Source organism: Cibotium barometz, chromosome 44, assembly GCF_041138505.1.
Source record: "Cibotium barometz isolate CiBa-2024 chromosome 44, ASM4113850v1, whole genome shotgun sequence".
In the NCBI taxonomy this organism is placed as follows: domain Eukaryota; kingdom Viridiplantae; phylum Streptophyta; class Polypodiopsida; order Cyatheales; family Cibotiaceae; genus Cibotium; species Cibotium barometz.
The window spans coordinates 31,370,261-31,391,555 of record NC_141089.1 but is presented as its reverse complement, the minus strand read 5'-3'; the positions used below and the strand labels follow the sequence as shown (position 1 = coordinate 31,391,555).

General features: G+C 39.6%; 1 pseudogene across 1 annotated transcript; it reads right to left on the bottom strand.

The window, feature by feature from the left end:
- Positions 1 to 5,636: 5,636 nt before the first annotated feature.
- LOC147613204 (uncharacterized) lies at positions 5,637 to 10,163 on the bottom strand (annotated as a pseudogene). The gene is made up of 4 exons (XR_015263376.1): positions 7,821 to 10,163; positions 7,183 to 7,660; positions 6,975 to 7,012; positions 5,637 to 6,869 (listed from the first exon to the last, which is right to left on the bottom strand). The product of XR_015263376.1 is annotated as an uncharacterized LOC147613204 (transcript).
- Between the last annotated feature and the right edge of the window lie 11,132 nt (positions 10,164 to 21,295).

The following is a 21,295-nucleotide window of genomic DNA, read 5'->3' as shown; positions in this document are numbered from 1 at the left end:
GTCTCTTGGGCTCTAAGGGTGTAGCTTCAACTATTTTCTGAATATGGCCTTCTTCAGAATCTAAGGTGTCTTTGCTATTGGCTCCTCTACACCTCTTCTTGTGAGATAGTCTATCTTCTAACTCCTTTTCAACCAAGATCTAATGCTGAAGTGCCTGAATTTGCTCTTGAATAGTTGGGGGTTGGTGAAGAAAGATGTGTAGATAAATAAAGAGCATAAATTTTTATTTACTGATGGATGAAAATGTTGAATAAAATAATAATACTTATCGCTTTGCCCATAATTTGTAGAAAAGCAGAGACAAGTTCAGTTGTGTGGTAACAAAAACAAACCCCAAGCATCGAGAATCTGTCGAGTAGTATCAGAAGTTTGGGTATCACACATCATTGAAGTCGAAGGAAATAGAGTCATTCTCAATTATAATACCAGTCACCCTAAATGTAAGTAGAGAAGATTGTGAACTTGTAAGCTTTTGTTTTTTTATTTAATAGCTTGTTAGGTGGACGACGCGTGGATTTTCTTTTTTGCCGCTGACTAGAAAAAAAAAGTAAATATGCCCAGCCCGAATTTGTGGGAAATTAAGTTATTGCATAGGCTTAACCAAGCTTAATCTCCAATGTCATAAACCTTTTTTTTTAATTACAACCTGTGCTCTGCAATTCGTCGTTGGGGTTGGATCATCAAATAAGCTTTTGTTTAAGCTTAAGTAAAACTGCGATTTTGTTTTCTTAATTCGCTATGGTAAATAAGCTTGAGTAGAGGCTTTGGATTTTCTTGGAGTATTTCAATTTTCAATAGGCCACTTATTTTTTGTGTTTTTATTTTTTGTCTGGCTAGGGATATTTTATTTATTTTTTAGTGAGGAAAGGGACATATCACATGCCATTTAGGCATGTGGGAGGAGGGGGGCGGGTATTGAACCGAAACCGTAGCGTTGTAAGGAGAGACAATAGGCGACTTATTGAAAAAAGGAAGAAGAAATGTGGAAGCCCTTTATTATAGGTTTCATATTTGACCACCAATCCAGAACGTGAAAGTGGAGTAGTAATCCCACAGGACTAAATACACACCATGAATCAAGAGGGATCTAAAGCTGAAAAGAGGCATCCCGATCTTGCCTAATCTAGACTGTCGGATTCCCGTCGAGCAAGTGAACTAGGGATGAACTCAAGGTATACCATGGAGATTTTTGGGACTTAGAAAAATTTTGAGGGATTGAGCTCAATGCAAAAGAGGATTCGAACCCAAAATCGGTCACTCAAGTTTTCATCATCTAACTACTATGCTATACTTTCCAGCAGGTTGTGGAGAGTGTTTTTAAATTTAAATCTTGGTATTTTTGTTCCCTAGTTCACTTTCTTGCTAGGAAATGTCTCCCTAGTTCACCCCAAGTTTTCCCATGCGTTCACCCCTAGTTTACCCGCGAGTTCACCCCTACTTTATCCCCTAGTTTACCCACAGCTCACTCGTAGTTCACTTGGGAATCTAACGATGTTGATCAAATTCCGATCGTGATGCCTCTTTCCAACCATAGATCCCTCCTGATTTATGATGTGTCACTTAGTCACATGAGGGTAGTAATCCTCAAGCCTTGCTCCACGCATCCATAAAGAAAGATCTCTTTTCTATGCTTAATCTGTCAAAACCACTTTTGGATCTTGAAGGGTGGTTTCTTGATTTTTGCAAACTTGGTTTTCTTCAAAAGGTGATATCTCTCCTTGCCCTTGATTTGGTTTCTTGATCCAACAATGCAAAAAAATCACCAAAAGTCCTATGTCTCAAAGTCTTCATCTCTTTGCCTTCTTTTAACCTTTGGGTAATAGTGAGCTTTCCCCTTTCTCCAAATACATGTACCCTTGCTCTTAGGAATTTGCTCACGTATATTAGTTGAACAAAAGCTTAGAATTTCCACAAATTAATAAGATAAGCATAGAATAAACAAATTGCAAAAGAAGAAAATATAAACATCATCGTCGACACCAACTAGGTCAAATCTTCCCCCTCATGCGTGTAGCTCTCTTCACGACATGAATATTTTAATATTGTATTGTAAAAACTATCCCTATAGCTAATAAATACTGATTCGTACAAAATTAGGCTTTGCTTTTCCACTTTAACAAAAATAATAAGCACTAAGAACTTGTTCACACACAAAGTGTATAAAACTATAAAACGCGCTAATAAAATAGTAATGTTGTGCATAAGTGTGTATAAATAATATATACAATTATTTGTCTCAAGGCCAACCAAAAATACGTGCGAAAAATACTCACACCCACAAAATCCATGCAACACCTCAATTAGTGTGACGCTCATACAATGTGACACCTCACTCAATATCCTCGCACGTATCACCTAAATCTATAATAACAATCAAATCATGTCATGTGATAAGGCACAAACACAATACAACAAAATACACTAGCATGGCACATGAAAAATATCACCTACAGAACGTAGTCACTAGCATGCTACCATGCATATGTCAATAACACTAACACATTAGTATTTTTTTTGGTGAAATCACTCACAATACCAATAAGTTAGCATGCCACAATGGTTTCTCAAGTAGCCCCCCAATCAGCCAAAGAGAATCTATGATTTGTCATTCGATATACCAACATAGCCACCTTAGGAGAACTACATCCAAGAGTTCCCTTAGCAAACAGAAGACATTGGAAATCCTTGCATATCAAGAATATCACAAGACGATGCAAGTCATCTTGTGGATATCCCAAAGGAGGCTCTTATAGAAGTTCATAGGCAAGTTGGTTCATTCGTGCATTCAGAATGAGCAATGTATCATTCATAGAGTCACGTACTAACCCTCGTCATGCTATTCACTAGCTATTAACGATGGAGTGAACCTAACATTGGAGAAGCTTGGCATGTGTGGTGTGGCTCAACTACCATAGTTGGGACCCAACTTGGCAAGGTCCACACACAATTCGTTACAACAATTGACGCCAAGCATAGAACGAGAAAAATCAAAGGCCAAAATGGAAGAGAAAAGCTCCCTAGATGTAGTCAAGGAAACACTTTACCTATGAGTAAGTCTGATAGGCTTGGAAGAAATTCAACGGCACAAATTCATTTGTAGCTAGAGTCAAAATAACACCATCACGTGGGAGAACATCGTGGCATGTTTCTATCTCAGGTACTCATAATGCTTGCCCACATCAAATGGGTTGACGAGTACAATAAATGAAACCTAGGAACCTTAGCAAGTGTCAAGCATGTAAAGGACTACAACTGAGTAGAACACTTCTACAAGGAGTGGAAACTTGTGAGAACCCGTAGCCAAAAGAGCATCAAGGATGTTGGCGGAGTCCCACATTATGTATGACCGCCCACCAGATGGATGGTGATCGTTTACAGGATGATGAAGTCACCTGTCACCTACTTACAATGAGCTATTTTGCGAGAGATGGCGCCCACAAGCTGCCAAGCACCTCGACCTCCACTGTCCACAAGCTCTAGCTATTCTGCACATCCCCCCCTAGCGCGAGAGATGGCGCCCACAAGCTGCCAACAAGCACCTCCACCTCCACTGTCCACAAGCTCTAGCTATTCTGCACTAACACACCAAACTCAGGCATCACAAATTCCCCCCATTGCCACAACTATTACCCAGTAGATTAAAGGCAAAAGGGCTAATGGATGAGGATGGTGATAGCAGAAAATGCCGATAAAACCATGCAACACAATAGAGTCTAGTGCTTCCCCCCTCACAAAGCGAAACCAGTGGCTAACACACAAAGTGGATGTGATGTCTGCAACAACAAAGTTGACCAATCGATCTCACCCCCTTCAACCTTGAGTCTTGTTCATGTCCTTCACCAACTTCAATAATGAAGAGAACCTCCTCGTGCTCAGGAAAGCCCCAAGGCCTTCCAAAATACTCGTCGGCAAACACAAGGTTTGGCATGGCTCCCCTCTTGAGGGGTACCGACTTGTCAGCGGCACAAAAGATTAGCTTCTTCTCGGACCCTTTATTCAAGATCGAGCCGTTGTAGTCGAGATGGAACTTGCTCTATGCTAGGATAAGGCTCTAATCCATGCTAGTGTTGAGCCTTTGAGCCTTTTGAGGACATGCTCATCAGCCTCTAAGCCAAGCTTACCAGCCTCTGAGTCAAGTTACATGTGTCTCTGAGCCAACAACCATTGAACATGCCAAGTTCTTACCAAAGTTGGAATATGTGTATTCTTGACTAGTGAAGGGTCCTCATCACACTCCCACATTTGCTCGGGGGGAGGGGAGGGGGGTGGTGTTGGGATTCAGAGTCATATGTGTACATGTCAATCATATGTCCGTCATCATGTGTGTATCTATGTTTGTGTGTCCACCAGTGTTAGATTTAATGCTTATGTGTTGTGCAATTTTAGTAGGCATTGCTAATGTGTTTGAATGGGCAACTTGTAGGTTGGTGAGATTGATGAGCTTTGTGCTTGTAAATCGATATGGCTGGGACATGATGGCGGTGATTTGGCATGAGCAATTACCATGAAGGTTTTCCCTTTAGTATTTTGGCTTTGGTGGGATAGCCAATGATTTTGGTATTTTGCCGAGATATTTACTACGAGATATTTTTGTATTTTATTAGCCGTCCGATTTTGTTATACATGGGCGTAGATCTATCAATTTAGTCACACGTGAACTAGCCCTTGGAGGTTTATATGTATTTTTCCTTAGTGATTTGGATAGGAAAGATGTATTTAAGCTTTTAGTAAAAGCAACTCCTAGTGGTTCACATAATATCTAGATATTTATACATGCTTGATATCATTGCTTACATCATGCAAAAGAACCTTCAAAGGTTATAAAAGCATTGTACGTGGTGTGTGTCTTCATGATAGCATTAATCTAATCAAGATAACATTTGAGTCATACAATATCTCTATGTAGAACATTGGTTCTCTCTCTCTCTCTTACCTCTCCAACATGGAGCCCTTCAAGCCACCAAAGCTACCTGCACTCTTGGGAATCCTATCCTTCTTCACTACCACACCAATAGCAACTACCCCCAAAAGGACATTGCCATTCTCTACCACAAGTTTTGCCTCCAGATGAGCCAACAACTATTACAATTGCAATGTACCTTCAATTATTCCCATTTCGAATACCGTGAATTTAACCTCGACGAGCTCCAATTTACTCAACATTTATTTTGCATGGTATGGGAGGAGAAGATGAAAACGATGGAAAAGAACAAGGGTAGCCATGAGCATTAAGTGCTTATACACGATGTAATTAAGTGGGATGGTGAGCAACATAAGGTTATGTAATAGGTGACCATCAACTTTGTAAATAATTCTCTTTCTATAAATGGGCGGTCAATTGTGACATACGAGGCTTGTATATAGGACATTTTGAGTAATGCCTGTGAGTAGGGATTGGTCTACTTTGAAGAGATTTCTAGTTATCTTCTCCTCCGTCTTTCCTTCTCTTCTCTCTCAAGTCTCCATCTCTAGCTCAAGAGGGAGTAGAAAAGGTAGCAAGGTTTAGTGCAATTTCTGCCCAAACTTATTAAAACAAATAACAGGCATCTCGCATCCATGCTTCACAGCATTTCGCTCAAACCTAAAAAAAGTTGCATCAAACCTCAAAATGTGTTTAGAGGCTGAAGGAAAGCATGTGTCAGCATATCTCTTGGAATTTAAGAAAACATCTCAACATTTAACAGTGCAAAGGGCTTGCTTAATGCAAGAGATTGACAATAAGTCAAAACCAAATCCCCATAATACTTGAGCATCTACAAATATGAAATTTCTTCATCCAGGCCCTTGCCACAAAAGTGGAAATGCCTTACAATGGGAGTAAACTGGAAGAATGCCTTGTCCAGTTCAATGGACTCTCTCTTCCAGTAGTATATTGCATACATTGAGCAAATTGTTTGACATCTACATGTAGAGAAATACTACTGGCCATTACCCCATACACATGCGCCATCTGAGGTTGTTATTTATATGCAATGATAATAGTGAATGTAGCAGAAAAGTGTGAAGCAAGCTATCCACTTCAAGTATCCTTAATACCCAGCTATCCAACTCACTTCTTATAAACCCAACTGAGCTATAAAAGTTACATTTACACAGCTGGGAGAAATCACCTATTTGAGAACTTGCAAAAAGGAAACAAAAGAATACTGAAATGCTTGCTCCTCCAAAACTCTCTGCCCTTTGGCCTCATTCTGTATTTTCACATATTCTTGCCTCTCTTCTATCATGACCTGCTCAATAAAAATCTATCAAGTATATTAGCCTAGCCAATAATCTAAGTCAAATGCATTTCCCTATCTGCTGCCCTGCAGAAAAATTTAGGCAGCATAAGTCCTACATGTCCGACACCTCCTGAATTGGATGATAGTTTTCTTAAAGCCACAGAACGATAGTCAGCATAGTACAAGGTGTAACGATGGGGTTGCTTTTTACACACGAAGCCATCACTTCTGCCCCAGCCTTCAATGCCCAAGTTTCTTGCCCTGGTTCTTGAACTAATGCATAACTGCCTCATTGAGGGAAGCCAAAAATTTCTGGCATAACTTTCTCCCTAATGAGACGAACAATTCCCTCTCTTGCTTTAGTGTTAATTTTAGAACTTTCTTTTCACAACCTTTGTTCACGTGCCATATTTTGGGGTGCAGATCCCTAGCACACGCATTGTTGACTTGGAAAGTATTACAAATCAGCTTTGTCTCATAAGCAAGTACACTTTCGTTAGCCTTGTATCTGGCAGGGAAGGGATGAACAACTGCTTTGTCTTGGACTACATTATTCTCTTGCTTGTACAGAAAACCTGGATAGCTAGTATCTGCTACCCTTCCATCAATGGCTTCCATTCCAGCAGGAGTTGCTCGTGGTTCAGTTTTCTGCAAAAATGAATTCACGCAAGTGATCCATTTATTTTGATCTTGCATTTCTTTGACTTTAGAACATAAACGTTTGGAAGGCCACCCATGTGAGCTGTCATTTACCATTTTCCTTTTACTTTGTTGCACTGTAAAACAGGAGACTGAAAACACACCAAGACTGTCAATTCATTTCCCAAGTCAGAGGCCAAAGCCAACAATTAGAGATGCAACAATGCAGGTTCTCGCATTGGAAAAAGAAAAAGTCAATTCACAGGCAATAACATTGGAAAGAGAAAAATTTGATGACCTAGACAATCAGTTCACAACGAACCTGGTTCCTGATCCATTTGCACAACGGTAGATCCACGTCCGATTGAGTGATCGCACCTCCCTATCTTAACAATTTCTGGTATTTTTATCTTGCATGATCCTTCTACTGCAGTGGCAGCATCTTGGACTTCACTACGATCACAACGCTCCATTAAAGTACCCTGCAACACATCCTCCTCCTCTTTGACTGAAATTTTCTCTAGACTGCGTGAACCGGTACTCTGACAAATGGAAGCTTCACGGGTAAAATTGTTTGCCAGGGGAAAAAAGCTACGCTTCACTGCTGCTGTTTTAAAACCATCAAGAAGGCCTGCCCTGTGCTCTTGTCGTGGCAGCAATGAAGACATGGTAGCAATGGGAGCTGAGCCTTTTAAGGGTTTAATTTGGGGTTTGTACCTGCACATATGCCCTGTCTGTAGAAAGCTCATGACTTCATTCTTGGACCTGAACCGACGGCCTGTCACTGGCTCCTTATAATACTGCTCACAAAATGTCTTAATCAGATCAAAACTCCAAAAGCAAATAAGCATAAAAACTACTGAACCACTTAAAATTTTCAAAATACACACCATCCAATGGTCAAAAGCAATGTATACATTATGAATGCAAGGCAAATCTTGTGAGAATAAATAGAGGTACCTTGTCTGTGGTACCTGCAGTGCTCCCAGCCTTGCGAGTCTTAACTTCTGTTATCCATCCAGCTGGTAACCAATCAGGGGATGCAATGATTTTGACAGCGGGCGCTTGAGCTTTCCTAGTGTCTGCAGAAGATGATCGTGGATTCCCACAGCTTACTGGCTCCAAGGCTTTCCCTCTTTGAGATGCACTACCACACTTCTTTTGAGAACAACTAAGCCCATTTTGATTCTTCGAGCATGTTGCAGCTTTGCAACTTTTTTCCTGCTTTGAAAGGCTATTCATTTGCCTAGAGTTTGTTTGGGATGCATCATTGAAAGTTTGCTCACATGCATTATCCTTCTTCGTAACCTGAGACTGGATTTCTTTGATATCTATTGATGGACAATATGCTGGGTGAAAAGATTGTCCAGAGTCTGCACTGCAAGGAGCCTTGGACTGTGAAATGGAATGGAAATCTGCATTCCATTGAAGAATGGGGTGAGAATTTAGATCCCATAAGGGAATGGGAGCTTTGTACTGATTATAACCATGAAAGAGAGCTTGCTTGATGCTTAAACTGGTGTTGCCCTGCTCCGGAATTGGATGAAGGGAGGTATGAAAACTGTCTACACATTTGGGTAGCCCTCGCGCATCATAGCCAGGTTGCCCTGCATTTGAACTGATGTTAAACTGCTCAGGAGCATGATGAAATGAGGTACTGAAGTTGTCTGTACATCCAGGCTGCCCTAGAGCATCATAACAACGCTGTCCAACATGTGAACTGATGCTACCCTGATCGGAGATATGCAGAAAGGGGGTTTGAAAGATTTTCCTGTAATTGAGCTGTCCTAAAACATCATAGGAAGGTTGGATTTGAGTTCTGTTGCTTTTGCCACCGGCTCTACTTCGCTTTCCTTTCTCCCAATTTTGATGAAAGCCATGATCACTCTGTATTTCCTGTTCACTGTGTAGATTTTGGTTACTATGTTTCAGCAGGCTACCAAGGCTTTCACCACAGGATCTACTCCGCTTTCCTTTCTCCCAATTTTGATGGCAGCCGTGGTCACCCTGTATTTTGTAGTAGTCACTGTGTAGACTTTGGTTACCATGTATCCTGTTATCACTGTGTACTTTTTGATCACTCTGTATTATGCTGTTGCTCCTACTGGAGTTCAGTGCAGTAGCATAAGGCATGAAAGGAAAATTTCCCACGACCATGTTCTCCTGCCCAAACATGTTGCGGAAAAGCTCGAGCCAGCCCCCCTTTTTGGGGGGGCATGAGTGCACTAGCTCGTGAGACGATGATGATGCATCATGAAAACCCAAATTAAGATCATTTAAAGGTACCTCGTTCAGATCAAAGGCATGCTTATTGAGGTCAATGGAGCGCCTTTCCATGATGATGAATGAAGGCCAAATTGAAGGCGTGTCGTTGTATGGTAGGTGATGAGAAATCCGAGCCTGTCAAGGCCATTAACAACCACCCTCCCGCCCCCCAATCAACCACACACAGACAGACCTTTCCCCTGAGGTGGGGAAAACCCCAAATTATTTATCACTACCTTAACCTGATAACAATCTCTACTCCTCCTATACAGTAAAGGGAAGTCTTGCAAGCACAGTGGAAAGAGAAGCCACACGTGGCAACATCAAATGAAAGTGGTGACAGCAACACCAATAAACCGATATCATTGTTCTCAAAATTTGAATGCCTGTTAAAAGATCAGAGAAATGAATCAGAACTTGGGGCAACCTACTTCTCCAATCTCTGCTCTGCTCCGACACAAATGGCCTCCTTTTCTTGTTCGATTATGCTTTTTCCAGAAAATGAAAAAAGCCCAATTTTTTACATGATCCAAATAGCCTCCTGTGTTTGTTAAGAGTCAAGACCCAACCCAGAGAATGCTCACAACTGATAGAAGTCAACGCGATCTTTAGTTTACCTGCTCACTGCCCCGCCAGGCCGCGATCTTCACAAACATCTGCAATTTCACTGGCCCAAAACCACCACTTCTGCAGCCCTTCGATGAAACGCTTAGCGTATATAAACCAAGAAAAGGCCCCATTCTGCAGCGGGATCAACAGCTATTTTTAGCTCTTTCATCTGTTTGCTAACCTTTCCCTTTCTCCCACCATCACACAACTACTTGGACCGTACCTGCAATACACAGGGTGGTTGGGGCGGCAGTAAAGGAGACCCCCACACACAGCGCCAGGAAAGGATATACATCTCTCTCTCTCTCACGACACATGTGAAACATGAGTCGAACAAATTGCAGACTGCTCTCGCAAAGTATGCTGGAGAGGTACCTGTGGCTACTTGTTTCTTTTTCATATACTCTGAAAGTGAAAGTGACCAGAGGATGAACAACTAATAAGGAAGCTTATAGATCGCCCTTTGGTTCTACGAGTTATAAATACTTCAAATTCTTTAAGACTATATTATGAAGTACTTTTGATTTTATTCTTTTACTATGATTTTTAGGGATGAAGGTTTTTCACCATTTGGGTTTTTCCTTTTTGGAAAGGAGGAACATTGACTTTTTCTTTCACCCCTTTGGGGAGTGGGGTTGGGTGGCTAGGCCATAATGAAACCTGTGCCAAGGAGGAGAAAGGTCACCACCTTATACACCCAGCTATTTTCCCCACCCGTCTTTTCTTACACTTATCGTGTCCCGCTCTTGGACATAGGGGGTTGAACAAGTGCAGTAGCTCAAATATAACTAGCACCCCCTTCCGTACTCGTTTCACAACACTTGCCCATTTTTGTTCAAAGAAAGCGGCCTCATTCATGTGATCATGCAAGAACTCACGATGTGAAGCAATTGTGTTGTGGGCAATTGTGGGCAATTGAACATGTATTATTTGTATCTCTATTGCAATGAGTTGTGTCATGCATGCATGTGATCCCCCTCCTTAGCGCACATGGGAAAACATCACTAGGTAAGCCCTTTCCCCTTGTGCTTGCAAGTGTTTTTCTTTTTTTTAAAGAAAAGTAATTACTCTCATGAGGTAAAACATCACACCATATCTCGACATGGGAGTCTAGTGTAAAACACATCATCCTCAACCATCTTCTCCTAAATATCGAATCAAACATGAGTTTACAAGTCTTTTCCTTGTTGCTTTTGCAAGTGTGTTGGGAAAATGGATGCTTCAACTCGTTCACTAACCCACTTGGATTTTCAATTTGCATGTTCAACAAGGACCATAAAGAAAATTTTCCTAATATTATAATATTTAAATAATGAAGTAGTCTACCTTTCATTTACCAACTTTATGATATATTATGTATGCATTTCATGAAAGATTTTATGTATGCATTTCATGAAATGTTTTCCTATTGGTGCTTGCCCACATTTGAAAAACCCTAGTAGGAGGATATAAATCTCATTCTTGGTCAATAGAAGCTCTATTTTTTTCCACATGCACACCACCTTGAGGCATGTGAATTAACAAAAAATATGTACTATTTTGTTCTAAGTGATGAGAAGTCACCTTAACCTAGTCACTACTATCAAGGATAAACAAATTGTCGCTTCACCATACCGTACCAATGACAACCCTTCCACCCTCTCCAAACAAAGCAATCCAATATGTGTAGGCCTTGCCCAACAAGTATCTATCTTTTGCCCTAGCTCATAACTTTTCTCTTCATAGTACCATGCATGCTTGGCGCAACGACACTAGCCACGACTTCCAAATATATGAGCCACATGCTTCTTCACCTTCAAGCATCTTCACATGTCCTTTTTTAATGGCAAGCACCTTCTCAAGTATGACAGGTAATGTGAAACATAAAGGACATTCATTTTATGACACATGGGAAAGTGTATTGATGCAATTAAACTTTATGAAAATTCATATCATTAATGGAATGGGCAAAAATGTATTGATGCAATTATGTTTATGGGGTTGAAGGAAGAGTTTGTACACTTGCCCGTGTTTTTGATGTGAACATCAATATCTTAAATGGTTTAAATCATTTAATTCGAGTACTTCAATCACTAAAATAGAACCTTTTTATGTGAGAGCCATGGTGAATTTAAACAAACCCTTGCTAGCCTAAATGGTAAATTATTTAATTTGAGTACTTCAATCACTAAAACAATACCCTTTTATGTGAGAGTCATGGTAAATTCTTGTTAGCATAAATGGTTTAAATCATTTAACTTAAGTACTTCAATCACTAAAACAATACTCTTTTATGTGAGAGTTATACTAAATTTTAATAAACCCTTGCTAGCCTATGGCAACAAAATTTTCCATGCAAATGTTTAGGGTGCCCTAATAATCACATGTGCAAAAATGTTTGCCTTGCTTCAAAAGCTATATACTTTTGATCTCACTGTTCTACTCACTTTAGATGTTGTCTAGCTTCTTATTTTGAAGGTAGATCCTCCATAAACTAGTATAAAAAATGATTTATGGATGGGAATCCTTTCTCCTAGTAAATAGTCATTATTATCATTTATAGAAATTTAATAAGGATTAATTTAAAGTGATTCAAAGCCTTGCATAATGCAACTTGCTTCATAATTTTCCTTTTGAGAATTATAAACAAGTTGATTTATGGTTTTTATTTTTTAAATATATTACGATGTAAGCCTCACACATTATGCATGATAGCTTTTTTTTGTCATGATTTTGTAAAATTACTTTGCTTAACAAGAACATAGAGATTTCCCCCTGATTGGTTCTCAAGTTTCCAAGCATTCGAATTGGGAGGGCCTAATTGTCTAAAACATAAAGGCAGCATTTACGTAATTATTTAATAACTTTAAGAATCTATATTTTTATTTCGAGATTGAAAAAGTTGAAAAAATGCAATGCCAATTAGGACCCATGAATAAAAACATTCACCCGCATAAATTATGGGAGATTTTGATTCCGAGAACAAAACATAAAAGATACTTCTTGTGATTTTCAATCACTTGATTCTTAACATACTCTTACATAAAAAAATATAAGAATCTTTTATTGAGTTTATGTTGAGAAAATATCTTGAATATAATAGAGCATGATGATTTAAAAAAATCAATCGGTAAGATCTTTACAATGTAAGAAAAATACATAAAGTTATGAGTTGCAAAAGCATAATCATCAAGCATAGGCTAAAAGTTAAGATTGGACAAGTCAAGTTTTGTGAACTCTTAATAAAGTACCATTTTATGATAGTATAAAAGTAATAAACTTCTTGGATTGGAGACAGATTAACAACATTATTGTCTCAAATTCAACACTCTAAACATGGTCTTAAAATCTATAAATGAGTGGGTATAAGAACTTGAGATCTTAGGTTTCTTAGAGTTATTCTTATTAAAAAATATATCTTATAAGAAGATCATTCAAGACAGTGAACATATTGCACCTAAAAAAATATTTCAAAGAAAATTTACCTACATTTACAAGTTAGGAATCAACATTATAAACAAATAATTTCTTATTTAAGCATACTACAATTTGAAGTTTTTTCTTTCATTTTGTAGACTGAGATAAGCACACTAAGAAATTAACACAAGCATTTTTTGTTTTATATTGAACTTGAATTCTCACAAGAAAGTAAGGTATTTATAATTATATTTTTGAACAAACTCTCTCTCTCTCTCTCTCTCTCTCTCTCTCTCTCTCTCTCTCTCTATATATATATATATATATATATATATATATATATATATATATAAAAGGTTGAACCTTATATCTTAAGTTTCAATTCATTTATTTTTTTAACTTATTTTTTAATAGTAAGGGACCATGCTCCAATGCAACACTAGGCCCATGTGACACACATGCCCCCCCAAAGCCCCCTGATCCTCTATGTCTTGTAGCAATACCTTCTAACCCACACTTCCTCATCCTAAAATTGTGTACACAATGGATAATGGGGCTTATGTTTGTTGTGAAGATCCTCAAAGCCCCCAAGGTTGCTTCCTTAAGAATCACCTTAACAATTTTGAAAAATCTTGGTCATCATTGTGGGTGTCATCTAAGGTTAGCAGATTTATTATCATAGTTGCTATCATAGTAGGGCTTGGAGAAGGCCTTCATTGTGGGTGTCATCTAAGGTTAGCAGATTTATTATCATAGCTGCTATCATAGTAGGGCTTGGAGAAGGCCTAGGCTAGTCTACTAGGCCTACTAGTCCCTCCCTCTCATAGTTATCATTAGAGGGAGGCTATCATTTGTGATTTGGTATCTAAACCATAAATCTACCTACTCGACACCCTCACTCTTTGAATTCCCACTTTCATAATCTGAACCATGAATTTACATACCCACATCATAGCATTCTCAATTCCCACTTTCTAATGTGTGGTGATAAAAGTTGATTCATCCCGGTTCCTTTTTGCAATCTACTAAAAAATCCAAGGAGGCTCTTTGGTGGATCCTTAATAGGGATGTTGGCATGACCTTAGTGAAGCTTTGGTGAAGAGCATAAACTATGTGAGTGGTGAAGGGTGAGAGAATAAGTGTGAGTGGTGAAGGATGAGATATGAAGGGTGAGTGGTGAAGGGTGAGATGTGAAGAGTGAGAGGTGAAGGGTGAGCGGTGAAGGGTGAGATGTGAGATATGAAGGGTAAGGGTAAGATATGAAGGATGAAGAATGAGATATGAATGGTGAAAGTTTAAGAGTGAAGAATGAAGATTGAAGAATGGTGAGAAGTGAAAGGTTAAGAGTGAATAATGAAGGGGTGAGGGGTGAAGGCTCACCCAAGGAGCTATTCAATGGAAGGCCACACAAAATAAATTGTTTCCCATTTTGAAGGTCTTTGGGTGAAGGCTCACCTACGAAGCTATTCAATGGAAGATCACATAAAAGAAATCTTTCTCATTTTAAAGCTAGCACACCCCAAGATTCCTCAACTCAAGTATTTAAAAAAAAAATAATTATATATATCTTCCCTAAAATATCAAACTTACATTCCCACTATTTTTATACTTCCTCTCTGCTATTATCTTTTCTTTATAATGATTTGCAAAATATTGTAGAAGTTACTTATGTTGAAATTTTAAAATATTTTGGATCATAGGTTTTCCTTGTGGATTTTCACAAGTTCAACACATGTCGATCTTGATTTTCCTTCTATCTCCATGCCTTTTTTGCTAACAGGTTGAGATCTACATATGTTTGTGCATTTGAATAGTTATGCTTAAATGGTTCTAACATTGTGAGCCCTCACTCCAGTCTCCTCTCTCCACTCTCTCTCTCTCTCTCTCTCTCTCTCTCTCTCTCTCCAACCACTCTCACTCACTCTCCTCTCACTCCTCACTCTCTTTAGCCACTCACTTTCTCTCCACTATCTCTCTCTCTCTCTCTCTCTCTCTCTCTCTCTCTCTCTCTCTCTCTCTCTCTCTCTCTCTCTCTCTCTCTCTCTCTCTCTTCCCCCTCCCCCTCCCTCTCTCTACTCTGCCTCTTACCGATTGTTTATGCAAACACCAAACTCTCCTTAGAGTGCTTATATCATCATCATCTTCTTCTTCTTATTCTCTCTCCCCCCCCTTCTCCCTTCTCCCTTCTCCCCCCTCTTTCCCTCTTACTCATTATCATTACAAACACAAAACTCTCCTTAGAGTTTTCATAATGAGGATATTAGTAACCATTGAGAGAGAGAACAAAAACGGGCAACGTTTAGTGTTGATTGTAGGTTCTACAATTTGATATTAAGCATTGAATGTGAGGAATATAGTATAAACAAAAAATAAGAGAGAGAGAGAGAGAGAGAGAGAGAGAGAGAGGGATGGAGGATGGATGGGGAGAGAGAGAGAGAGAGCCAATTGAGATATTCAGAGAGAGAGAGAGAGAGAGAGAGAGAGAGAGAGAGAGAGAGAGAGAGAGAGAGAGAGAGTAGCAAAAAAATAGATAGGAGCGAGAGAGAAGAAGAATAAGAAGAAGAAGAGAAAGAGAGTAACCAGGGGGAGGGAGGAAGAATGACTAATGGCACAAAATTAGAGAGGGAGAGGGTATATGGGTGAGAGGAGAGAGAGAGAGAGAGAGAGAGAGAGAGAGAGAGAGAGATCGGGGTGAGATATTGAGAGAGTATTTGGAGGGCGAGAGAGAGAGAGAGAGAGAGAGAGAGAGAGAGAGAGAGAGAGAGGGAAAAAAATCCCTCTCACCCCTCAAGTGGCAAGCTTGTCACTTAAGGAGTGGAGCTCGCCACTTGGGGGGGTGGGGGAGAGAGAGAGAGAGAGGGAAAAAAATCCCTCCCACCCCTCAAGTGGCAAGCTTGTCACTTAAGGAGTGGAGCTCGCCACTTGGGGGGGTGGGGGAGGCGAATTTTCTCTCTCTCCCCCACCCACCCTCTATCTCTTTTTGTCTCTCTCTCTCTCTCTCCCACCCACTTTCCTCTCTAATTTTTTGCTACACTCTCTCACACACACACATTATCTTGCCTGGCTCTCTCTCTCTCTCTCTCTCTCTCTCTCTCCACCCTCTCTCTCTAGTTTTCTACCACTCTCTCTCCCTCTCTCTCTCATCTGGCTCTCTTTATATCTCCTACCCACCTTCTCTCTCTCTAATTTTTTGCTAGTCTCTCTCTCTCTCTCTCTCTCTCTCTCTCTCTCTCTCTCTCTCTCCCCCTACCCCACCTTGCCTCGTGTCTAATAGGTTGAGATATGATGGATATATAGCCCATCACTACGCTTATATGGTTAAATCAATACAAGAGAAAGAGCCCACTTATTTTGAGCAAGCACTTGGAAATTAGAAATGGGAAGTTGCCATGGGGATGAGAAGATGGAATCATTAGAAACATATGAAACATGGGAATGTGACATGGATGTAAGTGGGTGTTTTACAAGGTCAAGCATAACTCAAATGGATTTGTGAATAGGTATAAGGCAACATTGGTTGCCAAGTGTTATATGCAGATATTGACTATGACTAATGAGGAGACATTTGGCTCGGCTGCTCTGTTGCTGCGAGAATGGCAACCGTGAGAGGTGTCATTGCTATGGCTGTAAGTGAAGGGTTGGTCTTTACATCACATGGATGTAAAGAATGTGTTCTTGCATGGTGATTTGCAAAAAGAATAAGTTTACATGGTGAAGCCACGAGGTTATGAGAGTAATGTACATTTAGATTTTGTGTGCAGGTTACATAAAGCCTTATATAGCTTCAAGCAGGCACCTAGAGCATGGCCAAACAAGATCGAGGAGTATCTTGTTTACCATTGGATTTTAGATATCCAATGCAAATTGTTCACTTTATATGAAAAAGATGGATAGAGGGATCATGTTGTTAGTCATTTATGTGGATGACTTGATTATCACTAGTGATAATGATGTTAACATACATAATGTTAGGATGCTTTTCAAGAAGAAGTTTGAGATAAAATATTTGGGTGAGCTATGATATTTTCTTGGTATAAAGGTGGTAACATCACTTTATGACATTTTGTTGCTATAGAGATAATATGGCTTGGACATGTTTTCCAAGTCTAGTATGACAAGCCATAAGCCTATTTTAATGCCATTGGAGCAAAACACTAAGCTTCCATAGATACACGTGAGCTTTTGGAGGACCCCACTATGTAAATGTGCATAGTGGGGAGCTTGATCTACATGACCATTACTAGGCTAGATTTTAGCCAACACATTAGTGATAATGTATTAGTGTTTTGATGCCAAATATCAAGCTTAATTGTGGCGTGAAAAGCTAGTTCTTCACAGTGTGCATCAATTTTTATTCATTACCACCATTTTTATGTTTGTCCTAATGGCATGAAAAACTAGTTTAGTGTTCACGATCGTGAAAATATAAGTGATTTTCATGGCATGAAAATCTCGTAAACGTCACTTTGGGTGGATTTGATGATGAGGCTAAGGGAGAGGTAAGTATGATTTTTAAATTTCTATCAGCTTGATCTCCCTCCTTATGAGACGATTTTCAGGGGCTGAAAAATGCGTAGATTTTCAGAGCGTGAAAAACTCCAAATTTTCATGGTTGGTGATGAAAATGTTGATGTTTGTGTAGATTTTCCCATTTGGCTATATATATTTCAAGATCTTTTCCATCCAATGGGGAGATGAAAGTTTGGTACCCTTCTTTGCATGAGCTTGAGAGAGAAAGCACTAGTGTTTGTAGGTTTGGGTGGTGTTGATGATGAGATTTGGGTCTGCAAGACAACAACACAAGGGCTACCGATGTCAAATAAGTCATATAAAAATGGTAGACTAATGTTTTTAGTATTTCTTCCATGATTGATGTTAAATAAGTCATATAGAAGTGTTTTTAGTGTTTCTTCCATGATTGATGTTGATGTGAAAAACCATGGTAGTTTTTCACGGCGTGAAAAACTAGAGTTTTTCACGATGCTAAGTTCTTATGAAAATGGCTACCTAAGATGTGTAACTATCTCATAGCACATCAATTTTTGTTCACTGCCATTTCTATATTGGTCTTAATGGTATAGTGTCCACACAACCATGAAACATAAGTGGTTTTCATGGCATAACTAATTTTCATGGCATGATTTTCATGATGCTAAGTTCTTATGAAAATGGTTAATTGAGATGTGTAATTATCTCATAGCACATCAATTTCTATTCACCACCATTTCTATATTTGTCTTAATGGTGTGAAAAACTAGTCTAGTGTCCACATGGCCATGAAAACATAAGTGATTTTCATGGCATGAATATCACTTTGGGTAGATTTAAGTTGATGATAAGGAGGCTGGGGAGTGATAAGTACGATTTACAAATTTCCATCAACTTTATCTCCCTCCTTTTGACAATTAAGTTGATGATAAGGAGGCTGGGGAGTGATAAGTACGATTTACAAATTTCCATCAACTTTATCTCCCTCCTTTTTCACAGCATGAGAAAAACTTCAAATTTTTATGGTGTGAAAATTTTGATGTTTGTCTATATTTTCCCATTCAATATTTATATATTTCAAGTTCTTTTTCATCTAATGTGGAGCTGAAGTTTTGGTACCCTTCTTGGTAGAGGTTTCATATTAACCACTCTGGTTAACATGACCTTTCACGTTGCTATTACGCTCCTTTTGTAACTTATCTTTTTGTAACTACACAAATACAATGTACTAATTGTATATATGAGACATGAGATGACCAAGCTTATGGCATATGTAATGCTGGTCATGAGGAATTGATGTACATAGAGCTAGTAAAACTAAGAAGACTTGTTTCGGGCCCCCACTTGTAATTGGGTGGTCAGGCATTCTAAATATGAGCTCATGTATATAAGACATTTTTTGAAATATGAAAAAGGGACAATCCCATTTGTCTCACTTGAGTTTGCCTTCTCTCTCTCTTTCTCTCATTTGAGCTTATGGTTAGTTGCTTGCTTGTGTGGTTGCTTGCTTGCTTTGATTGTTGGTGTTTGTGAGTAGGAATGGTAATGCTCTCCTCTCTCTCCTTCTCTACCTTCTCTTTGCTATCTACCATGTCTTATTTGCATACTAGTGGCATGAGGTAGAGGTTGAGCTTTCCAAAGCTCCTTCCCTCTTGCTCTCTACCTAGCATTGGATCTCTTCTTGGGTGACACAAGGAGAGTGTGGAGTGAGCCCCTAGTGGCTTCACATCGAGGAGTTAACCCTCATAGGGTTGGCCAAGTGCCATTCACCGGATTTTACATGCATCTTTCTCTTTTCTTTTCTCTTGTGTATGCAAGGTATTATGTTATTCCTTAACATCTTTGGTACCGCTGCTGGGGAAGGCATTTGGCTTAGGGTCCTCCACTCAATTCATTTGCTAGAGTCTTTGATTTAGTCCGGTTGAGTGCAAATCCATCAGTGGGTTGATTAACCTTGTTTTGTGTTATTTTTTTATGATGATTACCTGGAGCTTTGGTTGTTAATCGAGCATTGGAGCATTTGAGTCTTCACACCGAGAGCGAGAGAAGCAAGTGCGTGCCCTTACCTTGCCCTTAACATTCAATTCAAGAAAATCTCAAATTTTCTGTGTTTTTTCTTCATGCTTGCATTCTACGGTGGGTGGGTTATGGTGGCCCACTCTAATGGTTGACACTGTTGAATATGTCAAATGATGTGATGAGTGCAAACGTACCACCATTCCATGCTTTAACGACCACATGCCCCTAAACCCTATAGTGTCCTTACAACCATTTGAGAAATGGGGCATAGATTTCATCGGACCTATCAGTCCGACAGCCAGATACACTCAAGCATGTTATATAATTCTTACTATAGATTATTGTACCAAGTGGGTAGAAGCTCGCGTAACCCACAATGCTGATGCTTGATCGACCGTTGCTAAATTTCTTTATGAGTCAGTGATCACACGCTTTGGTTTCTCCCTCGAGCTCATCAGTGACAATGGGACACACTTCATTAATGAGGTAATTAAATTCCTCTTGCAAGAGTTCTTTGTCACCCACAGAAAGTCCTCCCCATATTACCCCCAAGCTAATGGCTAAGAAGAAAGTACGAACAAAATCATGTGTGCCATTCTGACTAAAACCGTGGAGGCCAACTAACTATTAGGAACAAAAGTTGTCAGCTGTACTTTGGGCTTATAGAACCTTATACAAGGCAGCAAACCAACGCTATCTCTTCCAGTTTAACCTATAGTACTGAAGCGGTCATGCTTATAGAGTTCTTAGTTCCGAGATTACATATCGTTGTGCAAGAAAAAACTCACCAAAAATGCCTTAGGTTGTTGCCTTTTTGAGCTTGAAAAGCTTGACAAAACACACCTTCTAGAATACATCATGATTGTTGAGAAATTAAGGCATAAACAATGGTTTGATGACTAACTTAAGGATAAACAAATGAATGAGGGTGGCATGGTCCTCTTATTCAGTACTAAGACACATAAGAAAAAGCTCAAGCTCAAAGGATTAGGACCTTTCCTAGTCACTAAGATAACACCGCCGCCGCAAGAAGGTGCAATGCACATTGAAACACTTGATGATGGTGTTGGGATGGCTGGTTACTTCAATGGTAGAAAACTAAAACACTACTACGGCCCTCTCATAGAGGCCACCTTAAAAGCCATCCATGATAAAAAATAGCGAAAGAAGGACCATGAGGATATGAAATGCACTCCACAAGAAGAAGCCAAAGCAAGGCAAGCCAAGCTTAGGCAAAGACATATCATGGTCAATATGGCCTAAGTGATCGACTTAGAAGAAAAAGATTGGGAGGTGAAGCCAGCTCGACTGACCACCCCGACAAGCTTTGTCCAAAAATTAGCTCTTGTTGATACAGGGGCTAGTTACAATTTAATGTCTTATGAAACATGGTGTTCCCTTGGGGAACCCACACTTAAAGAGACCCCTGCCATTGTTACCACTGTTGCATCACAGCATGTTCATTGTGTAGGCACATTCACACTTTTATTCCACATTGGAAATAATCCCTTGGAAGGAAAGTTCTACGTTATTCCTGGAGGAACAATGCGTGAAGAAATCCTCTTTGGATGGGGCTGGAAGGGACGTAACCGATGCAACATTGATTGGGATGCACGGAGGACGACCCTACAATTGACTTTGGGCCAAGTAACTGTTCT